This window comes from Ascaphus truei, chromosome 2 (genome assembly GCF_040206685.1).
Source record: "Ascaphus truei isolate aAscTru1 chromosome 2, aAscTru1.hap1, whole genome shotgun sequence".
NCBI classification, from domain to species: domain Eukaryota; kingdom Metazoa; phylum Chordata; class Amphibia; order Anura; family Ascaphidae; genus Ascaphus; species Ascaphus truei.
The window spans coordinates 78,494,382-78,508,890 of NC_134484.1; positions in this window are offsets into that span (position 1 = coordinate 78,494,382).

The window sequence follows — 14,509 nt, forward strand, 5'->3', positions numbered from 1 at the left end:
TTCGTTAACGAGGATCGAAGTAATTAAGTTCTTCTAGTTGCCATGCCTCTTTCCTGCGGGTTATATAGCGGGATAGCCCGCACGTTCATGATTCAAAACACTGGCCGTTACTCCACAAAAGCATATTATGTATGTCTCGCTGGAGCGGCAGCAGAAGCAGCAGCCACCTAGTAATCCACACCAATTCAAACCCAATAACACAGTGGCTTAAACCTGAGGCTGCACCCCCATTTATACTCCTCCGACAGCGAATGTTAAAACAAACAATAAATGCGAATGTACAGACATTCACATTCGTGTGAGAATGTCACGTGATATAAAAAAAAGTTCATGTGCATTTTTTAGGCTGCGCCATGAATATCCACGGCTGCGAAAAAATACTATGTTTGCCACAAATGCGAATATTAACAATAGATTTTTTCCATTTTTACTTATGTGCAGAATGTGATAGTCAGTGGTGTCTATATATTTTGTGCAGAAAGTTATTTGGAAAAATTAGTCCTTATTATTTTGAATGGTTCTTGCATCTCTAGGAAAATTGATATATTTCGAGGTTAAGTTTATTATGGCATTTACAGTAACACTAGGTTAACCATCCCTGAAATTGCATGACTTCCGATTAAAGGATCTATACAGATGCAGCAGGCCTTATTGCACCCACAGGTGCACACCAGTGGGTGCAATAGAGCGATAGCCCCTTTTTTATGTGCAGCTAATGCATTACAATGGCGTCTACTGCTCCTGGTGCATTGAGTGTGTTTGGCTGCAATGAGCCAGGAGGACCATAAATGGCTGCTACAACTATACAGTGGCGGCCGCCTTTATCCTAATGCGGCCGGATCCGTGGCGCTCTGATAATCGCAGGCAGATACGGTTTTTTTTTTTGGTCCGGAGTGAATTGCGTTATTTTAGCGCTCGTAATATTAGCATTTTATTATCGCTGTCTGCAATACTGCAATACCGTCTAAAAACTCAGGGGGGCATTCGCGAGCTGTTGTTTTGGAAGTCTAATACAGTATTTTAGCAGTTCAACCTACGTCAGTACACAGTCTGCGTGTGCGCGTGCAGTAATTGTAAATTTGCATATTTATACATGCATGTGCAGTGCTGTATGTCTCATTTGAAAATTGTTGAAACGCATAGGCGTGTGGCGTGTGCTGTAACAGTGTCACATTTTGGCATATACAGTACAGCGCTCTCCCCTAGCTCGTCCCCGCACACACACAGGATAATTTACTGCACTGCTGTATTTCAACTTCTTATCTTATCTACAGTGCAGTACACCTCTCCCACACCATTCCTTTGAATGTGTGTCTTTCTGGTTTCAATCACATTCCTGCTTGATAGCTGATGATTACTGCGCATGCGTCTGAAAGTTCACCACTGCTTGCGTGAGTGAATTTTTTATTTTTATTTTCTCCACAAGCCTGCATAAACCATTTTGATATTACGATATTCAATCTGTGCTGTAGCTTTTGACTGCGACACTGTGCGTTTGACTGCACATGGTTGATTTGTGTGCTTTTTAGGTACAGTACTGTATTTGGGGGTGTAGGGATCAAATTATTATGATGACGTGCCTTTTGAAAATATGCCATTTCTTTGAACTGCAGTAGAGCTAATCATTCATGCTGCTGTACCCTGTACCCCCCTCCCCCACGCACACACACACAAGGCTCACTCAAGGATTTGAAACTCTTATCTACAGACACCTCTACAGAGTCATTCATTTTCTGAAGCTTGTCATTGTGTTTTTAATCCGTCCCTAGCCGAGCATTACCTCTCTGTGCCTGCGTGTTATCCTCTTTGGGATGGGAGCAAGTTGATTCCTGCGCATGAATCACCCAACCCCCCCCCCCCACCTTTGAGGCTTTGTTTAAGGTAACGCTTTGGAAAATCCCTTCTCGAATTTGATATGTAAATCTGATTTGCACAGCACTGTGAGAATTGAGAGTTAAAAAAACCATTAACTGATTCATGATGTTTTGTCATTCTTTCTTTTTCTTTGGTGTACAGTAGGTGTGTGTGTGTGTGGGGGGGGGGGGTATTGTCAATGATTATGATTATCATGAATGTAAATAAATATTTATTTTATTTTATCAGGAACAAAAAAAACAAATATAAAAATAATCATGAATAATACATAATGCAGTCTTTATTAAGTTCTTCTGTCAGATGGAAATTGAGGGCCGGCCGGTGGATAATCATGAATAATGCACATTGATAATAATATTAATTAATAATATATAATATATAATAATATATATATATATAGTAATATAATTTTTTCCGTCTTTATCTTCTTCCACATTCTGTGTACAGTACAGTAGTTCATTGAGAGAGGAGAGGTTTTGTGTACATCATGACTGCAGTTTAGATACTGTACACTTCACTGTACAAACAATTCACAGACTGTACAAGATAGCCCCCCTCTCCCCCAGTCCATCCTTTTTTCTGAAAAGACAAGAAAACAAAAAATTAGTGCAGTTATGTGCATACTGTATTATGGCATTGTGTGCTGTGTAGTACTGTCAAACTAGCCTATACTGGAACTACTGTATACTCTGACTACTGTTAAATACTTTGTAACAAGATGGATGGTGCTGCTCTCTCTGGAAAGAAAAAAATTGAGCAGTTACTGTAGGTGCATACTGTATTATGGCATTGTGTACTGTATAGCTACTCCATATTGGACTACAGTATGCAGTTAGTACTGTCAAACTAGTCTATACTGGAACTACTGTATACTCTGACTACTAGGAAAGAAAAAATCTGTGCCAGACTTACCTGTATCATACTGTACTTACAATACTACAGTACAGTACTACTGTGTACCATACTACCCTCCTGATGCTTGTACTACTGTATACCATACTACCCTCCTGATGCTTGCCCATTACGCGCGATCACAATGGAAACACAGTCGCAATATGGTCAATATATTTATTGCATCGTTCCACGGTGAGTACATCGTTCCAAAAACTCAGTATGCCTTGCGCCAACTCATCCTTTTTGGAGGGTTTCACGACTTTTCGGATATGGTCCTTCAGCTCATGCCAGACCATTTCGATAGGATTGAAGTCTGGCGATCTGTCATTGGAGGGGGAAAAAAAGGACAATTAGTTTAAGAGATACAGTAAACAGTAAAAACAGTGGGAAAAAATGAGACACGGTTACCGCACTTACTCCGCTGGCGTCTTCACCCAGTTGATACCGCGCTCAAGGATATGCACTGTTGACGCGGTTTGCTTCGGATCGTTGTCCTGGTAGAAACGGTGACCATCCGGGAACTCACGTCTGATGTATTCCACAATCTCAGGCACAATTTTCTGTTGGAAGAAAGCTTTATTCATGATTCCTATAACAAGAAAAAAATTGCTCAAAAAACTGCACACTAGTACAGTACAGTGTGTAAGGCAAAAGCGTGTGACATACATTTTACTGTACCTTCAAAGATGACGATGCATCCTGGTCCACGCCTAGAGATGGTACCCCACACATGCATCGTCACTGGGTGTTTTGGACGCGGCTTAATAGGTATGCGACCTTTTTTGTGGAATGCAAAGGTGGCAAATCTCTCCAGCGAAACAGTAGACTCGTCAGTGAAGATACAATCTTGGAAAGTTTCTCCACTGTCGATCCATGCCTGGGCCTGGACCACTTTCTTGATTTTGTTAATGTCCCTTATCATAGGGTACGCTCTGTAATGACTAGGAATAAATAATTTTAGAGGTACAGTACAGTTTTTTAAACAACACATTTTACCTCCTGTACTGTCCAGTACTAACCTCACACATCCATATTTCCATCCAATTCTGCGTCTCATCTTCTTTATGCTGGTCTCGGATAGAGTGAGATTGTGATTTTGCTGCAGAGTGTATTTGACCCTTAATGCACTCTTCTCATCATTCTCTTCACTTATTTTGTCGACCAGAAGAGTTGTCTCCTTACAATGTACAGAAAAACAACAATCCGGTTAGTTACAGCGCAGTAGGCCACAAGCACAGCACATCATTTGCAGTAAAAATAGTATACAATTAGAGAGATCTACACAATATATTGTTCTATTAATATGCAGCAATATATATACTGTTGTTTTATAAATATACCGAAATGAATATAAAACCTGATAGATCTACACAATATATTGTTCTATTAATATGCAGCAATTTAAACAAAATATATACTGTTGTTATATAAATATACCGAAATGACTATAAAATCTGATAGATCTACACAATATATTGTTCTATTAATATGCAGCAATATAAATAATATATATACTGTTGTTATATAAATATACCGAAATGACTATAAAATCTGATAGATCTACACAATATATTGTTCTATTAATATGCAGTAATATAAACAATATATATACTGTTGTTATATAAATATACCGAAATGACTATAAAATCTGATAGATCTACACAATATATTGTTCTATTATTATGCAGCAATATAAACAATATATACTGTTGTTATATAAATATACCGAAATGACTATAAAATCTGATAGATCTACACGATATATTGTTCTATTAATATGCAGCATTATAAACAATATATATACTGTTGTTACAGCACCGACAAAGTTTATTGCAGCAAATGCCGCCGGTTCACCGGGATTTACTCTGGCTGGTGCTGAGGAAAGTCAGCACATCAGCCGCATCCAGCCGCGTCCCCTCCGTTCCCCCCCCCCTCCAATCCGCGCGCAATTTACATACCTTCCCGACCCCCTAGCTGTGCCTGCTGTGCCCCTCTGCTTCCCCGCTCCCCCGCTTACCTCACTTCAAACCTTCAGGGGAGTCGGGGAAGCCGGGGAAGCCGGGGAAGCCGGGGAAGCCGGGCGCTCACGTGACTGTGACGTCACCGACGTCACGCGAACGAGCCGCTTGTCAACGCTACTCCACGCTGCCGCCACGCATCCTGCCGGGCGGTTTTTGCTGCAATAAACTTTGTCGGTGCTGTATATAAATATACCGAAATGAATATAAAACCTGATAGATCTACACAATATATTGTTCTATTAATATGCAGCAATATAAACAATATATATACTGTTGTTATATAAATATACCGAAATGACTATAAAATCTGATAGATCTACACAATATATTGTTCTATTAATATGCAGCAATATAAACAATATATATACTGTTGTTATATAAATATACTGAAATGACTATAAAATCTGATAGATCTACACAATATATTGTTCTATTAATATGCAGCAATAAAACAATGATAGATATACTGTATTATATAGTTATATAAATATACTTACGCGTTAGTTACCGTTGGTGTCCTCGTGCGTTGTTTGTTTTTTCCGTGTGCATGATAGCACACGGTGGTTGATGGCACAACGAGGCCAGAAGCAGCAAACCAGCGTTGGATATCTGCAATTCGGTGTCCGCTCGTGTACATCTCCTTAATTCTCATGCTGAGATCCTTTGAAATCTTTTTAACAGGCATTGCTGCGAGTAGAAAGAAATACAAACACAAGAATGTATATTCGATGTTTAGTCAATGTGTATTCAATGTGCAGTGAATCCATAAAATGGATGGTGTATTTATACGTTAATGACTCACATTTGAGTACGCCCACTTTCAACACCTGTACCTCGTCGCCATGCATAAAAGGTTACACACTTTGCATAGCCCACCACTCGATGATCTTTATCTGAACGTGCCCTTGTCCAGATACTGCATTGTGCCATCTGCTTCCATGGATCAACCCCGATTCTACGGACGCAAGAAGCCACTCGCCTCTGCCGTGCCTGTCACGCAGAAAAAGCGAAAGGCAGGAACCGTTCCCAAGCCAAGGCCAAAGCAACAGGCTAAGGCTAATAAAGAAAACCTTCTGCTGACCCCAAAGGCTAAGGGTTTCAAGACACGTAAGCCTTATTATGTCAAGAAGAAATACGGTGATGTACACTCAACGCAAAACAAATGGCAGCCAACCCATCGAACCTGCAGACCACTTCCTCCAATACACTTCGACGACTCTGCCGCCGCTCTCCCGGAAATCTACAGCCCATCTTCTCCACTACTCGTCCACGACGCTGCCGCTGGTGCCCCTGAAATTCACGGGTCCCTTTCTCCATTACGCTTAGACGACTCTGCCGCTTCTCGCCCGGAAATCCACAGGTCACATTCTCCATCCCTCTTCAATGACGCTGCCGCTTCTCCTCTCCCGAAAATCCACAAGTCACCTCCTCCACCCTTCTTCGGCGATGCTGCTGCTTCTCTCCATGGAACCCCCATCTCATCCTCCGTAGCACCCATCCACCCAGATGTCCACAGCACGCCATGCACAAGAACCAGCTCATTAGACCGCATGCTGAATGGGTTAAGTGTGAATATCCCCGGGAACTCTATTGTGCTGGCAAAGATAGATCTGCTTCTGGAGACCATGCTAACTATGGATCAACGGATGCAGAAGATAGAAACTAACATAGCGGGGATACATAATTTGCTCGGTGTTCATGCCCCTGTATCCCCTATGCCGGAGCAGGAGGGTGGCATGGATGTGATGAATGGGACCTTCGACCGCCTTCCAACACCAAGCACACCCCCTCCACCAGAAGAATTTGTGTACATGTATGCCGTTAAGGAGGAGGATAACATGACAACCCCGTGAAGACCACGCCAGGAGACAACACGGTTACCAAGACAGGAGGAAAGCTTCCTACCAGACAACCTACCCTTGCCCGCTGCCACAAGCACACCCGCTCAAAGAAGCACACCCGCTCCCAGAACCCAACCTACACACGCTTGCATCGATACGGTGCCCGACATCATCCTGCGCGAGCTGCCCAGTCCACTCAGGGAGAAGTATAGGGTGATGAGTGCTGGTTTGCTCCACAAGTATGCTATGTTAATTTTTAAGCTCCACGTGTCCTACTTGGTGTACTGCGAGTGGGCCTACAAAGTGAACTATGAAAGAAATCGCGAAAAAAAGGCGCTTCCTGAAAATTTAAGAAAGACTATTGTGGAGGAATTGCGGCGCTATTTTTCAATTACCGATCCTTTAATGAAAAGCGTTCGAGACGCCATTAATGGCATTTTGCGCCATACAAGGCATCGGCCCTGGAAGAACAATCTGGTGGGGTACGCATTTACGTGACTGTTCAACTGTTTATTTTTTGTAAATGTTTTTGTAAATGTTTTGACTGTCTGTACTTTAATAAAGGAGATGTTACGTTTTGTATATTTTATGAATAAAGATTTTTTTTTAATAACACCATACTGTTGTACTGTACATGTTTTGACTTTCTGTACTTTAATAAAGGAGATGTTGCGTGTTTTAACTTGTATTAATAAAGAAATGTTTTGACTTACTGTACACACAGGGGACCTGCACAATTCCAGTCCCCGAGGGCCGCAAACAGGCCCGGTTTTCAATGTTATCCTGAAAACCGGGCCTGTTTGCGGCCCTCGAGGACTGGAGTTGTGCAGGCCTGACTGACTGTTCTGTACACCATCCTACTGTAAATCTTTTGACTTGCTGTACTTTAACAAAGGAGATGTTGCGTTTTGTATATTTTATGTTTAAAGAATTTTTTTTAATAACTCCATGTGACTGTAAACCATACTTGTAAATAAATGTTTTTGTACTTACTCCACCAATAAAAGAAAATGTTGATTTGTTTTAAATTGTTCCATTGTCTCCTTTTATACTGTAACAAAATACATTGTTTCTAGAATGTACAGTACTGTCCAGGCATACTGTACTGTATACTGTAGGCATGCTCAGTACTGTACATCACAAGAGTATTAAAACAATACATGCTGTACGGGTATATAATACACATATGTACTGGAATACATGTAGAATAAATGCATACTTTTTATTTTCTCGGGTTTATTATACAGTATATATATAAAAAAGCTGTGTGTGCTGTGCACGCGCATAGTAAGTGAAATTTCTTTGACTTTTGTCACAGAAATTCTATTTGTATTGGTGATGTTTTAATTAAAAATCAAAATACAATTTCATTGACAAAGCGCAAATACATTTGACTTAGAATGCGCGTGCTCGGCACACATCCCCTGTATTAGCTATTTGCAGTAAGTGTGAATTCCTCGTGTGTATGTGTGTCAGCCAGTGTGTGTATGTGTATGTGTGTCAGTCAGTGTGTGTGTATGTGTGTCAGTCAGTGTGTGTGTGTGTGTCAGTCAGTGTGTGTGTGTATGTGTGTCAGTCTGTGTGTGTATGTGTGTGTGTGTGTGTGTGTGTATGCGTGTCAGTCAGTGTGTGTATGCGTGTCAGTCAGTGTGTGTATGCGTGTCAGTCAGTTTACAATGGACGGGAAACCTCGCCCGCGATCACTCATGCCCGTGCCGGGCGCATGTCCCCCCCCCCCCCCGGGGGGGAGGGATGCGCAGAATTTTGGAAGGGGGGGGGAGGAGGTGGTGGGCAATGTTACACCCCGCCCCTGGCTGCAGCAGGAGACACACACTGACTGACACACATACACACACTGATACACATACACACACACTGACTGACACACATACACACTGACTGACATACATACACACACACTGACTGACACAAATACACACACACATACACACACACACACACACACTGACTGACACACATACACACACACACACACACATACACACACACTGACTGACACACATACACACACACACACACACACACACACACACACACACACACACACACACACACACACACTGACTGACACACATACACACACACACACACACACACACACACACACACACACACACACTGACTGACACACATACACACACTGACAGACACACATAAACACTGACTGACATACATATACACACTGACACACATACACACACTGACACACATACACACACTGACTGACACACATACATACACTGACTGACACACATACACACACATACACACACATACACACATTGACTGACACACACACACCCACTGACTGACACACACACACTGACACACTGACACACACTGACTGACACACATACACACACTGACTGACACACACACACACACTGACTAGCATACACACACTGACTGACACGCATACACACACTGACTGACACGCATACACACACACACACACACACGCACGCACGCACGCACGCACGCACACACACACACACACACACACACACACACACACACACACACACACTGACTGACACACATATACACACACTGACACACATACACACACACTGACTGACACACATACACACACACATACACATACACACACACACTGACTGACACACATACACACACTGACTGACACACATGCACACACTGACTGACACACATACACACACTGACTGACACACATACACACACTGACTGACACACACACACACACACACACACACACACACTGACACACACACACTGACACACTGACACACATACACTGACACATATACACACACTAACTGACACACATGCACACACTGACTGACACACATGCACACACTGACTGGCACACACACGCATACACAGGGGGCCCGCGAACGCCCGCATCAGTGGAGGGCGGAATGGCGCCACTGTCAATGGGCGTTAGGAGCGTGTGGGGGGAACGGCACCGCTGCCAGCCACTTCTGCGCATGTGTAGCGTCCGGCAGCGTCGCCATGACTACTGCGCATGCACGGCGTGGGCAGCGCAGAGCTTGGCGGTAGCTGAACAGCTCCCCTTGCTGCCTGTACTCGAGTGAGCCCAGCAGCGCATGCGCAGTGGGCTCTGTCTGAGTCTCCACTCCAGCCCGGCAGAGTCTCCAGCCCGGCAGAGCGCGCGGCTGGGACAGAGAGCGGGCCTGGTCCCACGAGCCGGTCAGCAGGTCACTGCTGCCCCAGATGCCACCCGTGCCCATCTCCACCTGGGGGAAATTGTGGCCGTTAGAAGCGGCGCCGGCGGCTATCGCCGCCACTGCATATGTCGCAGCTGGGTCAGAGAGCCCGGGGAGCCGCTGTACACTAGCAATACACGTGGGGAGAATTGCGGAAGTTTAGAGCGGCGCCGGCGGCTATCGCCGCCGCAGCATCTGATTTTTTGAGCGGTTGGGATCACGTCAGTGTTGGGGTCGGGCGGAGCCAGAACACAGCCCGGCCTCAACTGCCAGCACTGACGTCACATCCGTTTCATTTCTGTCTCCACAATCCATTTTTACCCCAGTTCGAATGAGGTGCCACTAAAGAAGTTTCACTTCAAAAGTATTGTATACGGTCTAAAAACATCAGCATACTGTTTCTGGTACTCTATCCTAATCAATAACAATGGCCACTAAACTGTAGACTCCGGTATGTGGTTTTTTAAATCCAATTCAGCAATGTGCAGGCATTGTTACACAAAGCGATATTATCCATCGGAATCCCTCCATTTGCCGTTTTCCGCATGAGATGACAAAGTTTTCATTTCTGAGGAAAAACAAAAGTAACAGTTTTACTGTAATGGTCAGTCCCCTGTTCACATGCGCATGTGCCTACCGTCGATGTGATGACACGCATATGCGTTTCAAGAAGGTTCCAATACGCATGCGCCTAGCTTTCACCAATTGTGCAGTATCTATTGTAGAAGCCGCTCAGCCAATGATATTGCTTACCGGAGAATCGCTTGACTTTTGAATCGCGCTGTTATTTAAATTTTCAAAATAAAAAAAACAGAATAAAATACGGCAACACTACTCACCATAGAATTTCCCAATCACCTGGCACCGGGCCACTGCCAGTCCAGTATTCTTGATCATACATGTCGTTGACAGGGACTACTACACCTGTAGTCAGCTGATGAGGCTGGAAATCGCTTAGGTACATGCCAGCTTGCTCGAAACTGTACGCGAAATCCAGCTCAGGCTGCAGGTATCCGTGCGTGGACAGACAGCAAGGGTTGTCACTGACGGTCGGACCGTTATTGGAAGCCGGTGCTGGTGCTGGTGCTGGCGCATTGCTTGCCAGCGACTGACGTTTCTTAGTTGGTTTTAACACGACCTTTCGCCTTTTGCCATCTGCATGATCATAGATACAGGAAAAACCCGGTGATACACACCAATACCCTCCAATAAATTCGGGATCAATACGAAAAAAACATGGATCGCTACATAACTTTTTCCTTATTGCACGCTTCCACACATGAGGATCTGGCGAAACTTTGTAAAAGTCATAGTTTTCGATAAAATACTGATAAATTTGAACAACTGTTGCCATCTTATCATCTGTTGCATTAATCGCGGCCCATATTAAATAAGCGTACGTTCTGTCGGGTTTTTGGAACACGGGCTGCACTTGTACACTCATGGCGGGAATCTCTGGAAAATAACCAGACCAGAAACTGGTGCTTGTCTTTCTTTAATATGAAAAGCCTAAATTGATACATTATTATAACCTCTTCCTTCAGTCCCAAAGCCAATTTACAATAGACCACTGTGGTATTAAACGAAACACCTGCAAGTCGACACCTTACTGAAGCGCATGCGCATTACTATTCATGAATATCTGCCATCTGGCGGACACGCGAAGAATTGCAACCAATTAAATCCGAACCATTATCAATAAACACATCAACCGTGGCTGTGAATGCAACATGAATGCGGTCAGAATGCGGCATGAACGCGGTGAAGTGCGTGGCATTCGAAAAAAAATCCCGGAAAAATGCGGTGATGTTGGAGAATAAAACGGCCCGTGGCTGTATGTTGTCTAACTGATTCACACTGTACAAATTCACCATAGCTTCAGCAGTTAAGTAATATCTTTAAACAATTTCTTTATTACATTAACCTAAGAAATGTGAAAGTTATGGACAATTCGTGGTCTCCTGACTCTTTGTTTTTGTTCGTGCATTGTTATCACTATTAATGAGATAGTCTCCCTATCTCCTGGAATGCAGCTTGCATCATCTGATGATACAATATTCCAAATGCCAATCCGTTCTGTAATATTTTTCAGTTGTTGAAAATAAATATTTAATTTAGAATTGACATTTTAAATGTGATTTATTTCTTTACAATTTTATATCATAAAAGAGTGGAGACTTCGCTCTACCTGGATAGCCTTAACGTGATATTTTAACCTTTAAATTATTAGTTATACGAGGGTGCTACTGTACCTAGGGATTACTTTCTCTGTGTCTAAATCCAAGTATTGTTTACAATTGTATATATTGTATGTTTGGAAATGAAGCGTGTAACATTCCTCTGATCAATGTAAAATTTCAAAGATATTTGCACTTAAGGTACATTCTCTATACAAAATGCTTCTTCTATAGAAAGGGTAATTTGTATTAATACAAAAGGATTGCCGTTGTGTAGTACTATCTTAATAGCACATGTATATTATACACAAGAAGCAAAGGAATAATCTGTTATTTCATATATTTGCAGCAATGTATGAGTCTCATATTGCTATATTTTTGCCTTGTTATCTATGTACCTACACCACCTTCATAGGTTTAATTTGCTTTATATAGTTGTAACACGCCTACCCCCCCCCCCCCCCCAACCTCACTTAGGGACCAGTGTTGGGGAGTAAGCATATTACCAGGTGTGTGTGGTGCTCTACCTGTAGGCTTGCAGGAGTTCTGAGTGGTCTGCCAGATGGTAAGGAGACAGGAACAGGACGGGCTCGAACAGGTCTCTGTGTTCTTCATCAAAAGCACAATCATATTTATTTATTTTTAGTTATTTATAAAATGTTTTACCAGGAAGTAATACATTGAGAGTTACCTCTCGTTTTCATGTATGTCCTGGAAATAGAGTTATGATGACAAATAATACATGTTACAAATACAGGTACATAAATGAACAGGTATACAATACACTACCGACACACTTTATTGAAGTGTGGTCGGTACCGCAAGCCGGGAAATCTCCCGGCTTGCTAGTGGCCGCCCCTCGGCGTGCCGCGCGTCATAGACGCGCGGTCACGCGTCATCGGGAGCGTGCGCCCCCTGCACGCGTGTCCAGGGGCTCCCCGAGGGAGCCCTGGTGTCCCGCGATCGCGGGACAGCGGCAGGGGGTTCCGGGGGACCCGGCGGACCCGGCAGCGGTAGGGAGAGCGCCCCGATCGGAGGGCGCTCTTCCGCTGCTTCGGCGTGCGCCCGTCACACTCGGGCGCGCGCCAGGCTACTGCTGCGGCACAGAACGGGCAAATGCTCGAATAAACTGTGCCGCAGCAGTATATACAATACATTGCATGCACAGTTAGAGAAGATTTATATTATTGGCTTATGTAACAGTTACAGACCAGATTAAAATGTGAGACAGCCTTAGTTTTGAAAGAACTTAAACTGGTGGTGGATGTGAGAGTCTCTGGTAGGCTGTTCCATATCCCTCCTGCCCAGGAACTGACACCAGAGGCAGAGGTATCTTTGAACAGACTTTATTGCAGGGCATGCTGCATCAGCTCTTCTTTGCAGCACATCTAATTCTCCACTCGCCCCAGGCTTTCTAGAAGGTGAATACCCGTCAGTAGGGTTCTGATCCTGGTGGTCTCTAGGCCAGCTGGCCTAGAGTGAGCATGCTTGCCCCGCCATGGGGAAGACTGACAGCTCTGTCCTCTCTCACTGAGGAGCAGAGGACAAGGACCTTCTCTCCCTCCTCACTCTCTGAGGAGCTGGGGACAAAGCTCCCTCACTCCATGAGGAGCGGGGGCAAAGACTACTCACTTTTGGCTACTCCCCTAGAAAACTCTGGATGAGGCGGGCTCATGGACTGTACCCACCTACAAGGGGACAGTACACAGGCCATGAGTCACCACCTACCTTACTTCACTTTCAAGGGAAGCAGAAGGGCGGGGGGGGGGGGGGGCTCACTGGCCCATAGATTAACCTGCTAATGCCTGGAATTTAACAGGACTTGCATAGCATATATACTATGTGGAGAGAAACAGGTACTTATGGAACATACCCTGTTATATAGTATTATGTAAAACAAACACACATCAAACATCATTTGACCAATAAATTTGATAAAGATGATCTTTTTTTACTCCGTGTATGATGCTTCCTATAAATCTGCAAATCTGCAACTGTGACTAATATTACATTAACGATGGGTTTCAATGAGATAATCTCTAAAATTTTGTTGACACCTCAACATACCTGACATTATTTAACAGTTGAAAGTATTGTTCGTGTACAAGCTGGGCTTGATAGAAAAACATTGCACTAGATTAATAGTCACACAAGTGTCAAGTTTTAGGCTTCATAAAACATAATATAGCACTGCTCAAGCACTCATACAATGGGTGTTTGCTCGATATTACTCTATAAAGACAAATGCGTAATTTCAATGTCTTTGATACATCAAAATGTAAGAGCATACAGTACTAATATTACAACTTGAAGCATGCGATTCATGTATGAAAAATCATACAGGAGACATTTCATTTAAAAAAAAATTGCACTACTCCCTTCTCCCCAGAGAAACAAATCATTCTTATCAGGGAAATGGACATTCATTTAACCTATAATTTCGATCAGATGCACATCTTCCACGAAAGGCA